The sequence below is a fragment of the Phyllopteryx taeniolatus genome, unplaced genomic scaffold (assembly GCF_024500385.1).
Source record: "Phyllopteryx taeniolatus isolate TA_2022b unplaced genomic scaffold, UOR_Ptae_1.2 contig_27, whole genome shotgun sequence".
Taxonomy (NCBI): domain Eukaryota; kingdom Metazoa; phylum Chordata; class Actinopteri; order Syngnathiformes; family Syngnathidae; genus Phyllopteryx; species Phyllopteryx taeniolatus.
Window position 1 is genome coordinate 787,611 of NW_026903195.1, and position 16,448 is coordinate 804,058.

The window sequence follows — 16,448 nt, forward strand, 5'->3', positions numbered from 1 at the left end:
GATCACATCCTTCATTACTTCTGTCAGCCGGCTTCAGTAGTGCTCCATTTCTGCTTTTAATTAAAGACGGCACAAACATTAAACACAAAACATAAACATTTAAAACAAAACAAACAATTAACATGAAATGACAAGCGAGACTTCTCAGACAATAACATTGACCTGGACCCAGGAGTGAATGTCCTCCCACATACACCACACAGACAAAACTGAACACAGAACACTTTTTGGTTGAACCATAACACCTAACCATCCCATTTTGAAGCAGTAGTGTTCTTACTCAGTTGCGCATCCACATCCATAATTCGAGAGTTATGAAACTTGTACAGCCACCTGAGGCGTCTTTAACGCAATTAATATCCAACTTCCCTCGTTCCTGTTTGGGCAAACAGTCAACCCAACTCCTGCAACCATGCAGCTTGTATTTGAAGGTTGATAGGTTTGAAATAAATATTACCATCACTACACTATGTCTTCCTCCTCAGTAAAGCGATATTTCTGCTCGAGTGACGATTTAAAAATAGCTCAGGCTAATAATAATTCATTTTTATCACTATCCAGGTGTAAAAGAAGTGGCTTGGCTAGATGTCGCTCCACCAAGCACACGTTACTGCGCATAATTCTCCCCAGGTACCTTTGCAAGTCTTCAGGTGTCCTTCATTGCTTTCGCTAATATACCATAACTAACTGTTTGCCTAAGTCCTCTAATTTCCAATATTATATCTGGCAAATTATCAAATCATGTCACCCTCAACTACTACAACCCAGGCCTCTATCCATTGCAGTAATTAAACGATCCTATTATACGATCCTCTGGCACATCCGCCCACTTCTGTGAACGGAAAGGATTGCATTCGCTATGCTGTATTAATAGTCACTATACTTTATTAACTCAATATTGTAAGGATGTCTTTCGTTGACTGGTGTCCCTTGCATAATTTTCTAAATCCGGTTTGCCACAAACAGGAACTTCTATGTATATCTACTTACAAAAATTACAGACTCTCTGTATTTCCCCTATTACAGTCTTCCAGCCGCTTACTTGTGTGCCACTCCGTAAAAAACGACAAATGACTCCCTCTGACACACAAGTTAACACATCGTTCATTACTTTGCAACCTATGTCAAAGCTCCTCTTCTAGGCACAAACAAGACTAACGCCATCGTATACACTAAAGTGCTTCTCACGATCCTCTATCACTTCAAGTGCCCTTTAAGCATCCATCCATTTTCTGAGCCGCTTCTCCTCACTCGGGTCGCGGGCGTGCTGGAGCCTATCCCAGCTATCATCGGGCAGGAGGCGGGGTACACCCTGAACTGGTTGCCAGCCAATCGCAGGGCACATACAAACAAACAATCATTTGCACACACATTCACACGTAAGGGCAATTTAGAGTTGTCAATTACCCTACCATGCATGTTTTTGGGATGTGGGAGGAAACCGGAAAAATGAAAACCCAAGCAGGGACGGGGAGAACATGCAAACTCCACACAGGCGGGGCCGGGGATTGAACCCCGGTCCTCAGAACTGTGAAGCAGACGCTCTAACCAGTCGTCCGCCACTCTCGAAGCATCCATCCATCCATCCATTTTCTGAGCCGCTTCTCCTCACTAGGGTCGCGGACGTGCTGGAGCCTATCCCAGCTATCATCGGGCAGGAGGCGGGGTACACCCTGAACTGGTTGCCAGCCAATCGCAGGCCACATACAAACAAACAACCATTCACACTCACAGTCACACCTACGGGCAATTTAGAATCTCCAATAAATACATGTTTTGGGGATGTGGGAGGAAACCGGAGTGCCTGGAGAAAACCCATGCAGGCACGGGGAGAAAATGCAAACTCCACATAGGCGGGGCCAGGGATTGAACCCCGGTCCTCAGAACTGTGAGGCAGACGCTCTAACCAGTACCGTGCCGCCGCTCTCTAAGCAATACATATCAATACATATCTAAGCAATACATTTATTCAAACTCCGAAGCGTTTTCTGACACCAAAAACATCCGATCATGTTTTCAGGCTGTTATCCCGGGCACGTAGAGCCGCTCTGGTCCGCTCTGCTGACCCGGAAGTAGAAAGTCACGATGCCACTCTGCCTTGATCACATCCGCCGGGCACACGCGTTAATTTATCTATTATTTAATTTATCTTCCAGAATATCGTATGCATACCTATGTATATATACACAATACGTATGTATAGCTTATTTATTTATTTAATAAATATAATGGGTACCCTTTAAAGCGCTTTATAAATATTTACATATATATTCATATAATTTTATTCATCAACGTTCTAGGCTTTACTTTATCTTGTATACAGAATTTATAAAACGTATCACACATAATATTTATACCATTCACACTTAGTCCACAATAGAGGCCTGCGCAGGACGTGTCTGTGACACGTAGAACCACTTGTCCGATCTGATTACTCGTGGAAACTCATGTGTCGGGATATAATAGTTAACCAGCGCTTTGACAACAGACGGCGCGTCTTCTTTTGCACAAGAATAGGCTTTGGGCCATCCAGAAAAAGTGTCGACAATCATTAATAAGTACCTTATGCCTTGGACTGGGACCACCATTGTCGGTTCAGTCCATTACCACCACATCATTCGGGCATCGGCCCATCTCAGTGTGTTGCAGTTCCCGCTTCGTTGTAGGGCCAACACTGAAATCTTGACATATATCACAAAAAAACACACATCTTTTACCTTACGCAGAAGATCAGGGTGCCACCAAAAGCGCAGCTTGTACAGCATTGACACATAACTCGCATGTGCCGGGGCATGTGCTTCCTCAACCACTAACCACATGGACTTTCCTGTAGTTAAGACCAGTCTCCAAGGGTCTCTCGTCGGGCCAAATCACAGCTTCTCCTTGTCGTCTTACTCAGCATCTTTCTTTTTCTACTCACGTTTGTCTTCCTCTGGCGCCGCGCACTACATCAACTGTTACTGCAGGGAGAAAGTCAATTAACTGATCCTGTTTAACAACATATTTTTTTTTCTTTCTCATCCATTTGATAGCCTGCTCCTTTTTTTTTTTTTTTTTTTTAGCCGCAGCATCAGCCGCACCTTTAATAAATAGTAACAATCTGACCTTCAGATAACTCCAGTGCTCTGCCCATGGCCAGCAGTTCTGCAGCTTGAGCAGAGGGTTTCATAAAATCATTTATGGACCAAAGCGTTTGGAATTCAGAATTTGCGTCTCCGCGATGTCTTCAGCGGCCTCATGTTTACAGGGATACTACGGCACATTAACAAAAGCAGTCGGGTCTACCTCAAATGTTACCGGAGTCACGGATGCACATAGACCCCCATTTGCAGGCCCCTCGGACCACAGTGAGTCCGGCAGAGAATTTTACCAGCTGTGTGGCGTCCTCATGGTCCGAGAGCTCTCTGCCATGGAATCGCGCCAAAGTCACATGCTCCAACATTCCCCGTCTACCGTGGCACCCTGAATACAAAAACATTCAGTAATAGGAGAGTACAACACATTGAGTATTTGACCTTGTTGCCAATCATTTGCCAAATGGCATTTTCTTACCATGGGTCCCATTTCTCAGGCTTCATGACCTAGTGCAAGTACAAGTGAAATGTGTGGAAAAGATGTCGAACTCATCATAAACCACTCACTCTGCTCTGGCGTCAAGGTGGAGGCAGCGGCCACACCTTGCTTCCCTATGTAAATACCTGTACTATTGAGCGTCCAGTTTTCATCCTGTATTGACTCAAAAGCTTCTCTGTAAACAAAATCGTCATTTTTATCATATCATAGTCTTAGATGGAGGGGATCGATCGGAGGGCTGTAGGAGGCAAGAGAGTCGATTCAGGCCTTCCACCGCAGGAAGGCCGAGTAGACGCCGCCTCTCGCCTTGGTCGCTTCCGGAAGTTCAAGTTGTACCATGTTCCATAAGGCGGACAATTTTCCACTCTCAGTTCATCGCGGTCCCATCGGGGAACCGTATCGTCAGCCCGTCCGGGCTGCAAAGGATGGTAGCCCTGGTTTTGATAAGCAGATCTCTGCCCATCAGATTCACTGGAGCCCCCCCTTTCATCAGGACAAACTGATGTTCAATATCTGTGTCCAGCAATTTCAGTCTTTAATGGTGTCGTAATCAGCAGACTCATGGGCACTCCTGCAAAGCTCATTCAGGTGGTCGTCTTCCCTTAGCGGGGATAAGAGGCTCCGCCTTTCCTCCGTCCCCTGGCTCCGGGCTCATTGGGTATTCGGACCAGTCCTCATCGCAGTAGTATTGGCTAGATGGCTGTTGTTGCTGTGGAGCCTGCTGCAGTTGCTGTTGCCAGGGTGCCGGGCTGCGTCCACCTCTGTCGCATGGAGCTCCGTAGCCTCCTCTTTGAGGTGGGGCCTCTCTGGGTCCCACTGGAGGTCTCTGTTGCATCAGTGGGGGAGCATTACATTGACGATACCAGTGTCCATACTGACCACAATTGAAGCATGCTTGGTCTGGCGAGTGCTTCCCCTGCCCCCGTTGGTGTATCCCCTGTCACGACTCCCGCCTCGTCCCTTGTTGACCCCTGCGCCATCAACATCTGCTTTTCTGCTTCCATTATTATTATTTTTTCAATGGCCACTTTACGGGCCTGGGCCAATTGTAACTTCAAAAGTTGTTCCTGCATGTCCTTTACCTCGTCTGATGATTTGTGTTGTCTGTTCACAAAACGTTTCAAATGGTGTGACACATGACGATTAAGGTAGCTATCTCCCCCTTTCATGAGGTCAGGGTCTTTTATAAGTTCAGTCCTAACTTCAGCTGGCAATGTGTCAAGCAAATCAATTCTATAAATAACATTTGCCTCCCTTAAACGGGAGGGATGTGACCTTGTCTTATCTGTCCAAATACTTATGCAATTTTCAAAGTGAGAACTGGGATCCATGATAGGTTTGAAGTCCGGCTGTCTCGTCACCGTCGGCTCGGAGAGCGGGAACATGTCACGGATGACCGCAAACATACGTCAGCACACGCCAGGCTCATGCTGTCCGTCAACTCTTTCAGCCCCTGGATCCAAATTTCACCGCCAGCAGCCAGTCCGGGCAGCCGTTTCTGTAAAAACTCAAAATCTTTTTAAGACAATTTTTGGTATATTAACCCACCTTTTTGAATGCGGGCTCGTGCGGAATTGATGGGAGTTTTATTTCCCCTCTACAATTGGTCTGTCATTTGAGCAGCTCCCTTGCAAAGCCGGATAACGGGAAGTCATTGGGGGCCGCTTTCGGGAAGGTCCGTAATTGGATTTAGTGGGGGAATTTGTCGCTCTTTTTTTGTTTTTTTTTCTGCCGAACAGCTGCCATGGCAGTGGACACCAGACAAATCTCATGAATTTTTCATTCTCTTCTATTTTCTTATTCAAATCTCTTTTCTCCATCCACCCTGCAGCGTCCAACTTTTCCTTCATCTTTTTTCCTTTCAGAATAACCTCTCTTTCTTCCTTCTGAAACTCATCTGATATGTGAAACAACGTACATTCCTTTTTCTTTTTCCACTTTGCCTACACACTTCTAAATCCATCTTGTTTCTTTTTCTGCCAGCTAACAACGGACCTATTTCAGTCCACAAATCCTCCAATGACTTCTGGTAATCATTCCGACACATATCGCATTCATTACCTCTACACTCGACTGTCCAATTCACATCCCAGGGTTTTGGTCGCACACTCATCTTATTCTAAATCGGTTTTTGGGGGTCCCAAAATCCCCAATGTTACAATTTGAAACCGCGTCCGATTTCAAGTCAGTCTACGACGGGACGAGTAGGTACCTTGTTACCCTACTTTCTCCCAGAATCTTATATTATCCTGGTGTGTCAGGAACCTTGTTACCCTGACTTTCGATTAGCACAACAATAACAACACAACGCCCGAGTAACTATTGACAATAAAACAACTGTACCACAAGTCTCCCAAATTTCACAATTTCCAATGTGCAGAATTCGTGATTTAATCAAACAGGTTTCCGCTCACCTTTATCTGTCGGTGAACCGGGGAGATTGCAGTCCAATTGAATCCCTGTCTTTTTATCTAATGCCCTTCCAGGATCACGTACGGGGTCACCATTTGAAGGAACCTGAATGTTATAATCACCTATTACTCTCGTTGTTCCATGCGTGTTCGTTTTCGTGAAAGAACTACAATTATAACGACATGTTAAAAGTCAACCAATGTATTCCTTACAGAGGAGTCTATACATTTTACAGAGCTCTGGATCAGCAGCTACGCTTATCCTAGCCTCAGCAGAGACAGCGCAGCCTGAACAAAGCTATCTGTTCTTTCCCCCGACTTATACAATGTTTGAAAGAGGAAGTATGGAATCGCTGTCGTCTGATTGGTCCATGGTCCCATCTGACGTCCTCATTGCTCTGCAGAATGATGGCCATTTGCCGCTGGCTCCAGACGCCGTCTCCACAGTCTGGCATCTCATGTTTACAGTGACTCCCTACAGCCATTGTCTTCTCCGACATCTGTTCTTTGTGGCCTCCACATACACCCTGCTGGGAGCTTTCTTGCAACACACTCCCACACCGTTATCTGATTTCCATTCGATGCTATATTGCAATAAACACCCTTGTTCACCCCCAGATGTGTCACACCCTAAACCCCTATATCATCTTCATTCTGGATCTGATTCTTGACTCTTCTCTGTTTGATAATCCAGTGAAGCCCACAGTCATCTCTTTTGCTGGTGCATCTTCTCCTGCCACATTTTGTCCTTCCACTAGACTTTCCATTGATATCATTGGACACAGCACTCTGTGAACAGCCAGCCACCTTAGCTATGAACTTTTGTGGCTTACCCATCCTAGGGAGGGTATCAATGATGGTGTTCTGGCCAGTTGTCAAGTCTGCAGTCTTCTCCATATTGAATCCAACTGAGACAAGTGAACCAAATTGAAGCAATTTAATGCCACCTGGGGAAACCTGTGCAGGTGCTTTGAGTTTAGTAGATGATTAGTGTGTGACACTCAGTTTAAAACATTTATGGTGTGCAAAATTTGGTCTGATTTCTTCACAGTATTAACATTTTTTAAAATCCTGATTTTGTGGGTTTTATGAGCTGGAAGCCCAAATTATGTAAAAATAAACAAATAAATACATTGCATTTACATTACTGTTGTCAAACACCAAGGTAGAAAAAAAGGAGTGAAAAGAGTGTAGATAGACTTGTGGGTGGCATCAATTTAGAAATCAATGCACACCCTCATTGCACATCGCCAGAGCTCGTCCACATCCATACATACCAGTGCACACGGCAAAATATTTATTTAATTCATTTTTAAAAATGTATTTTTTTTTCCTCCATCCATTTTCTACACTGCAAAAATACATCTCCTTAATACTAGATAAATACACTTGTTTTTACTGTAAATTTACTTCACTACTTAAGTAGTTGTACTTTTTTTTTATCAGAGCTCTCAGTGCCATGAGGCACATTAGGCCGAAATTCTGGTTTCTGTAGGTTTTTTTTTTTTTTTTTTTACAGGAGTAGGTGTTTGGCCTACTGCGCAACCCCAGGACCTGGTATTCCTAGGTGGTCTCCCATCCAAGTACTAGCCAGGACTGACCCTGCTTAGCTTCAGAGCTCAGACGAGAGCGGGCATTCTCAGGGTATTTACCGGGGGAGTAGGTGTACTAAATCAAGCTAAACGTGCTTTATTTACATTTGTCCTACTCTATACTTATGATCATAACAGACACTTCAGTGTGTGCCTTAGCTTATGTTAGGCAAGGATGATAAGCGTGCATTTTATTTCATGAAACCCTGACTGTAGGTTATGTGGTAAACAATGGCCTGCTGGTCATGTTCTCTAAATTACTATGGTTTACCTGCCCATTTACAATGCGTAATATAGTGATGGGCATGGCAGTTGTTTTGAGTGTACTGAATCATTTTGTTAAAAAGATTGATTCAAAAGGTCTGTTCATTGAATTGTGCAGTTCTTTTTCACAGAGAAGTGGATCCTCATTTAGTTCATGATTCAGACCTGAGGTTCACGTTCACTCAGTACATACACCAAAGGACGATGCGTTGTTGTTGTTAGTCTTGTTCCGGTCACAAACATTTCATTCAAAAGAACAAATCTTTTTCGTCAACGTACTGAACTGAATCAGTTTCTGAAATTATTCGTTCTTTGGGCTTGGCCGCCGCTGTGAGCAAGTCGGCTGGGAGCGGAAACGGAACTGCGGTAGCGTTCTGTCACTCACTTCTGAATCTTCGGCGAATGACCAATGAGCAGCCAGCGTGCAGGCAGACTTCACTAAATCAGGCAGCACCTCGCAGACGGTAGAGGGACGAGATGAACTGAATGTACTACTGAACCGAATGTAGTGAAGTGAACTGAATGGACTGATGAACTGAAAGTCAACTGACTGTACTGTTAGTCACGACTGATTCATTTGTTGAACTTCTTCGTTCGCTAGCCACTAAGGAGCAACGTCCTAGTATGTATGCAGTGAACTGTTCTGCCATGAGTGATTCATGCGGACGTTCACTGCGAACTAGTACGATGAGTGATTCGTTCGCGCAAGGAACAATGAGAGTTCAGATTCCTGACAGCCTGATGAATAAAACTCTCTTTGAGTCAGCTAGTCCTGCCCCGCAGACTCCGCAGTCTCCTCCCTGATGGCAGCAGACTAAACAGGCTGTGAGATGGATGAGTGGCATCCCTCACTATGCGGTTTGCTTTGCGGGTGAGGCAGGTGCTGTAAATGTCCTGCAGGGAGGGAAGAGAGGTTCTAATGATCTTCTCAGCTGCCCTCACTTTGCGGTGGAGAGTCTCGCGGCAGGATGTGGTGCAAGCACCACACAGTGATGCAGTTGGTCAGGATGCTCTCTATGGTCCCTCTGTGCAACGAGCACATGATGGGGGGCAGGGCTCTGGCTCTTCTCAGCTTGCGCAGGAAGTAGAGACGCTAGTGAGCTTTCTTGGCCAGTGATGAACTGTTGCTGGTCCAGGAGCGGTCCTCTGTGATGTGCACTCCCAGGAACTTGGTGCTGCGCGCTCTCTCCACCGCAGCACCGTTGATTTTCCGGGGAGCATGCTGGGAGTGTGCAGTCCACAACAATCTCCTTGGTTTTTTCCACATTTACGCAGAGATTGTTTCCATGCACAGTTGTGTCGTCTGCAAACTTGATGAAGAGTGTAGCGTTTATGGTCTCTCATTAACGGTGAGTTTACCGGGAAGACGTCGAAATGGCTTCTTGTCTTTTTTTGTTTGACAGGTAGCTGAAGTCATTCAGTGAGTCACAGGGCATGGTCAGAGACTGACGAGGTCTGATTGTCGAACTGGGTTTTGGTCCGCAAATTTTGATTTTAGTAACGGGTGTTACTTGGTCATCGCAGTGGTCAGTTATGTGCTTGCCCACAGTCTGTTGGACGGGACGCTTGTCATCGCTAATTGGAGAATCAGCCGAATGCAACAGCTTTGTGTTAGTCTTTTTATGAATAGCGAAGCCTGTAGCGGCTAGGTCGCGCAGTTATGAGCTGGACAGCGTGCGAGGGCATGCTGCTAGCCGCAAAACTTTGTTCCATCCATGTGGCGGTTGTCGTTTGATTAAGTTACTTACTTCTTGGTTAGACGTGACTCTAATAAGGTATAATCTATCGTCAGTAGTAGCGGAAGGAAATCGTTTAAGGTAAAAGTCAATGTCTCTAAGGTGGCTGTGTCGTGTGAACCGTCTGATTTAGGTTCAAATCTCGGAATGTTGCGAGCAATTCTAAGTCTTTAAGCTCATACCTGTAGTGACGCCAGGATAAGAGACAAACGCAGGGGCAGCATTGAGGCAGGGTCCAGGTCGCGTGGCGAGCTCCCGACATGGTAGTGCCAGGGTCGGAGAGGGGCGTTATGAAGTGGCGGGGGCCGTTGACCGTATCCCAGGGAGGTCGGAACCGAGCTCTGCTTTGTCGCTCCTCGGAGGCAAACTGACAGGTGTGCGTTAATTGATGTCACTAGAAGTGTTTGCTGTAGGAAGAGTTGTTGCCCAGTGACAATTAATTTGCGGGCTGTCTGTAATTCCTGTCGAACAAGTGTTATTTCAGCTTCCTTTTCTAGCCTTAGTTTTTGAAGACGGCACATGTCAGATTCTAGTACTGTCAATTGTCACATGAGTTCACATGAGTACTCAACGCTTTTAGAGCGTCCCTCTTTGAACATCTCAAGCTGCGTTTCAACATCAACGAGGCGGGCTTGTACAATGTTTGATTTGTTGCTGCTGTGCCGCTTCTAGTTTGAGTTTAATTCTGTTTTCTTCCGCATCGCACCATTTTAGCTGTTGCACTAAGTTTACAACTATGCAACTGAGCGTTCGCGCGAGATTTCTATCTGTTAAGGTTTTATGCTCAGCGTCAGTCATAAGTTGTGCCATGTTGCTTGAGGGCTTCAAGGCTAGCATCTTTGACAGATTTTGCATAGCCTGGGATGAGGTCTTTAGTAAGGTTACTTACAAGCCGTGTTAACGAGTCGAGACTGTCGTCATGGCTGGGACTTTTTACAAGTTCTGCCATAATTGCGTTGCGTATGCAGTAGCTGTGCTTGGCACCCAACTGGATGGTTGGTAATGTAAGCTCGTTTGAGCGGTGCTTCTACTTTGGAATAGATGCACAACAAAATGAATTGTTTAAACAATTAAATAGCATTCGCAACCTATGGGGTCAATGTTCATCACGTAACTTTTAAAAGTATTTGAGAACATGCGTAGGAGCAGTACTCGAATAGAACGAAATTGTCAAATTTTGTATACCAATTAATTCGATCAAATTAAAATTCCTGCGTGAGGTTGAGCAATTTAATCTTTGATTCAAAACAGTTAAAGGCATCGAGGTGAAGTGAGAAGAATCAGCTTGTCAACTAAATTTGAAACTTATTTAACGAGTTAATTTATTTAGCTCTGGTAAATAAATTCAATCTAGTTATGATTTAGTTAAGCAAATTGATTTGACGGTATGTGATGCTGTCACTGCAAGTCAATTCAATTTGTGAACGCAAGTTAGGACTTTAGTTAATTCATCCATCCATCCATTTTCTGAGCTGCTTATCCTCACAAGGGTCGCGGGAGTGCTGGAGCCTATCCCAGCTATCTTCGGGCAGGAGGGGATGTACACCCTGAACTGGTTGTCAGCCAATCGCAGGGTACATAGAAACAAACAACCATCCGCACTCACATTCACACCTACGGGCAATTTAGAGTCTTCAATTAACCTACCATGCATGTTTTTGGGATGTGGGAGGAAACCGGAGAGCCCGGAGAAAACCCACGCAGGCACGGGGAGAACATGAAAACTCCACACAGGTGGGGCCGGGGATTGAACCCCGGTCCTCAGAACTGTGAGGCAGACGCTCTAACCAGTCGCTCACCGTGCCGTCTAGTTAATTCACATAAGTTTTATTTAACTTTGGGTAGAAGTTAAATGTACTTTAATGGCTTGTGAATTAATTAATCGCTTGAATGGCTTCCAATGATGTTGGCTTTGGCAGTTTCGCAAAAACGGAAGCTTTCCATAAAACGAGTGTGTTTTGGAAAAAACGAGCAAAACGGAAGCCTTTAAATTTAGGAAACTAGTTGTGGCTCTCGGCGTTTTGAAAGCGAGCAAAAACGGAAGCTTTTAAATTAAAACACTCGATCGCGGTAGACGCGATAGCTTAGCAGTTATCTAGCTGGCTAATGGTTGCTAGTTTACACAACGGCGGCGGGACAGTGCGGTGGCTCGCAGCGTGGTTAAAACAAGTCGAAAAGGACTCGCAAACCAGCAGAAAAGCACTCTGTGGTGCTACAGACATGAACAAGTTTATTGTCCCAAAGTAACAATTATCGATTGGTCGGGCCGTCTTTGTAGGCGCTCGTCAGTAGCTTGCTAGCGGGTGGGTGGCTAACTTTGAGAGGCAGGAGGTCAGAGGTTACGTCATGACGCAAATGTCCATGAGGTGGCAGTTGAGCGCACAGACCAACCGAAGAAGAGCCACATGACGTCGCGTGGACGGCAAAGATGGCGGACTACGGAAGCCTCTAAGTGTTACGAGAACGACCACATGGCGAAGCCTCGTGGTTCCATACACAAAGCAGACAGACAAAATGGCGGCCGCCGCAGATGTCACGTGTTTTCACCCACACAAAATAATTAACTCCCTGGTGTTACTGAGAGGCTAATCTTAGTTTTCTCACGTTTCCAAGCACAACAACGCTGTGTCTATGGTACGGAATGCGGCTCAACACAGATTACGAGACATGCCACACACAAGATGGCGGGCGAGTTGTCGATCCTAATGAAAATATCTTGTATTTTTGTGTGTTTTGAATTCAACAACTTGAAATCGCCTCACACGGGTTGCACCAATATGTAACGTTGATAGGTCAAATAAGAATTTAATTAATTTAGGCGAAAGTAATAAGCCGGTTTATCGTAATTTTAAATTTCATTGTTAAAATCAAACTAATGTCTCGAAAAAGGGCACCACGTCACTTTTTATAAGTATAAACTTTTTATTAGTCTCGTAATCTAAAGGTTGCTACACTACACTGCACGTTCACAAGTTCTGGCGCTTGCAGTTCCTCTCGACGCCGGTGGGTGGCGCCTCACGTACATGTTTGAATATTAACCACATAGTCTTCCTGAAGGGAGTGTCCCTCCAATCTTTTGGTCGGGGAAGTCGTCTTTTAAAGACAGGAATCAAGATTTGACGGGAAGCTGCTAATTAGGTTAAGGTCCACTTGACGTTCAGCAGGCACTGTCCCAGTCGCTGTCTCACAGCAGGGCATCGTGGAGGAGTGGGGTTCTCAAGTGGTTGCGAGTCTCTGTGGCGCCTCAATTTGCGGAGCACATGTCCGCTACAAGAGGTTGGAGACCTTAGAGTCCAGGTGTGTGAGGGCCGAGTGGAGGATGGTGGAGACGGCGTCATCAGTTGACCAGTTGGACCAATATGCAAACTGGAAGGGGTCCAAGGAGGGGGGGCGACTCGATGTGGTGCATGACTAGCCACTCGAAGGACTTCATTGGGATGGGAGTGGCTGCTATCGGACGGTAGTCATTGAGGCAGGAGGAAGACGATTTCTTTGGGACCGGGATGATGGTGGTGGCTTTGAAGCACGTGGGGACAACAACCTGACTCAAGGAGGTGGTAAAGATGTCCGTGAAGACATATGTGAGTTCAGCTGCACAGTCCCCCAGAATACCACCAGGTATGTTATCTAAGCCCGGGGCTTTTCATGTGCTGATCCTGTCGAGAGATCCTTTCACGCTCTCCCGGGTCAGTGTCAGCCCTTGGTCACCAGGAGGGGGTGGAGTTTTCTGTGCAGGGGTGCTGTTGTGTGCCTCAAAGCGAGCATTTAGCTATTTTATCAGGGAGGTGGCGGTGTCGCAGGTTGGGGGTGAGGGTTTATTGCCCGTAATGGTCTGAATATGATGCCACAGAATCCTGGTGTCACTCCTGTCACTGAAGCAGTGGGCGATCTTCCTGGAGTACTCTCAAGTCTCCTCTTGGCCTCCCTGATGCTACAGGACAAATTGGCCCTGGCTGTCCTCAAGTCCTCCTCATCCCTAGATCTAAAAGGCACATTGCAGACTTTCAGTAGTCTGTGGACCTCCCCCATCAGCCATGGCTTCGGATTAGCACGAACAGTGATGGACTTAATAGTGGTGGTGACATCATCCATGCACTTGCTGATGTAGGCGGTAACAATCTCTGTGTACTCCTGAAGGTCTGTGATGGAGTTGTAGGTGGCAGCCTGTTTGAACATGGTCCAGTCTGTGGTGGTGAAACAATCTTGAATTTCCTCAAGGGACCCTTTTGGCCACACTCATACTTGTTTCCGAACTGGTTGGGAGACTTTAACCAGTGGTCTGTAAGCTTGCATTAGCATAACAGTCAGATGGTCTGAGGCGCCGAGGCGGAGGAGGGGAAGGGCCTTGTAGGTGGGCATCTGGGTGGGCCGTCAGCTGTTCACTGATATGATGATTTAGCTCATTTAGCGCCTAACTTCTGTTACTGCTGGAGTTTGGAGGAATATAGACTAAATAAAACGGCTAGCACTTCAGAGCCATAAACTCCAGTAGCGGTGAGCAGAGTTGACTGGCCAAGATAGCGTCCCGGCACCAGGGTTCATTGATGTAAACACACAGTGTGCCGCCGCATGTATTTACATCCCGCGAGAGTTCTCTTCGCTCGGTAGCTTGCGAGCCGGTCGAGCTGAATGGCGCTGTCTGGAACGCTGCTGTTAAGCCATGTTTTCACAAACACAGAGCGGAGCAGTCAAAGTAATCCAGCTTGTTGTCCAGAGAGCGTACGTTGGCTAACACTATGGAGGGAATTGCCGGCTTGTGTGGTTTAGCCGCTAGCCTAGCTCAGATACCTCCGCGCTTGCCCCGTTTCTGCTTCCTCCTTCGCCGACCCATGGCGCCTCCACTCTGAGCGCGACACAGGACTGGGGGTACCAGCTGTTGTAGGCACCCGAAGCAGACCGCAGTTCCATAGCTCCTTTGTGAGAGTAGAGTTTAACTCGATGTTAAAAGCAGAAGCTTACGACTGTATCTGCGTCGTGGAACATGATGAAGACGGACTAAAGACGAAAACAGGAAATCACAGTTTGTTTGGGACAGAGAGCAGCCGCTGTGTATGCATGCGCCATCATCTTGGGGGGGAGAGCACACACGGGGGATGGGTCGGACGGTGTCTCAGTATTCTTAAGAGACTACACATACTGTAAAGTCATGAGAAGACAGGACACCAACATGTAGTTAGATTCCCCAGTGCGAGGCAAATTGAAGCAGCAGCAGCAGGGAGTTTAAGGGGCGAGATTTATATGAAAAGATTCATAAGGACATTTTAAATAACACGTATATATTTACACATACTTATTCTCTCTGTCTACTACAATGGGATTTTTTTTTAAGTATTATCACTGGAATACTGATTAGCAATTTGATCATACTTTTATCTCAAAAGTTGTTTGTGGAGTATGGTTTTCTTATTGTTTGCATTTCAGTGCAACTAATTTAACAACAAAACATTTACACATACAGTTAATTTAATTTTTCTGTGCTGGTAGCTCGCCAGCTGGGTGGCCTCTGGCCACCCCTCCCCCTTCTTTTGTTCCCTTTTTGTCCTCAGGCACCTCCGAGTGCCACCACGTGCGCGAACGCCCGCCGCAACCAAGCTGGCGGCGTTTTCAATCGAAGAAGTCTACCATGCGGCTTCGGCAGGGCCTCAACAAGCAACTGCTGGCATCCCTGACGGATCCCGCAAGCCTCTGAGGGCTAGAGCTCGGCTCGCCACCAGGTCAACCGGCAGGGAAGTTATGCGCGCATCCCAAACGGGACAACATCTTTCCTTTCCTATTTCTTTTTTCTTTTTCTTTTTCTTTTTGCGCATTTTGTTTTTTCTTCAACCGAACCTTCTTCGTTTCCCCCTGAGGTCTGGAGGAAGACCACCCATAAGACCAGCTGATCAGCGTTCGTGACTCGACACTACAATCCTTACTATGATGTAAAACATCAGTGTGTAATAATTGTGGGGAAATTACTAGCTTCATATGAAATCCCAACTTTGCCTTCTCTCGCTCTGACTCAACGCATTAAACGCTCACACGCTAATTTATCTTAGCTCAGCGACCACATACGACGTCCTAATTTCCATTTTCGTACGCCTTATTTTCTTTATTTTGTTTACCCTTAGTGTTATTTTCTTGTTGTTTGTAGTTGTAGTTGTGTATTTCATTAAATATACCATAAAATTCCACTCGTGGTTGTATTTTGTGTGTTCCGAAATTGAGTAAACCTCTGTAACCTAGGACTCAAAATGTCGTCGAGTGTAGCAACCTACAGATCATGAGACTGATTTAAAAAGGTTTGTCGTCATTTCGCCTAAAGTTAAACTTGAAAAATTTGACGTGGTGCCCTTTTCGAGACATTAGTTTTATTTTAACAATCAAATAAAATTTTACGATAAACCGGAAGTAACGCAAACGTCGCTCCCGGCTTATTACTTTATCCCAAATTAATTACAATTGTTATTTCATGCATAATCGCTACACAGTGTTGACGGTGCACTGCTCACCCTCCTGAGACGCCTGTTGCTGGACCAGAATTTTCTCGAAGCCATCCAGATGTCATTCTCCATGCCCTCATCGAACTCCTCCCATGTCCAGGTTTTTGCCCCTGCGACCCCCAAAGCTGCATTCCCCTTGGCCAGCCGGTACCCATCAGCTGCCGCAGGAGTCCCACAGGCCAAAAAGGCATGATGGGACTCCTTCTTCAGCTTGACGGCATCCCTCACCGCTTGTGTCTACCAACGGGTTCGGAGATTTCCCCCATGACAGACACAGACAACCTTACAGTCACAGCCCCGGTCGGCCGCCTTGGCAATGGAGGCGTGGAAGATGGTCAATTCGGACTCAATGTCCCCCACCTCTCCCGGGACCTGGATGAAATACTGCCG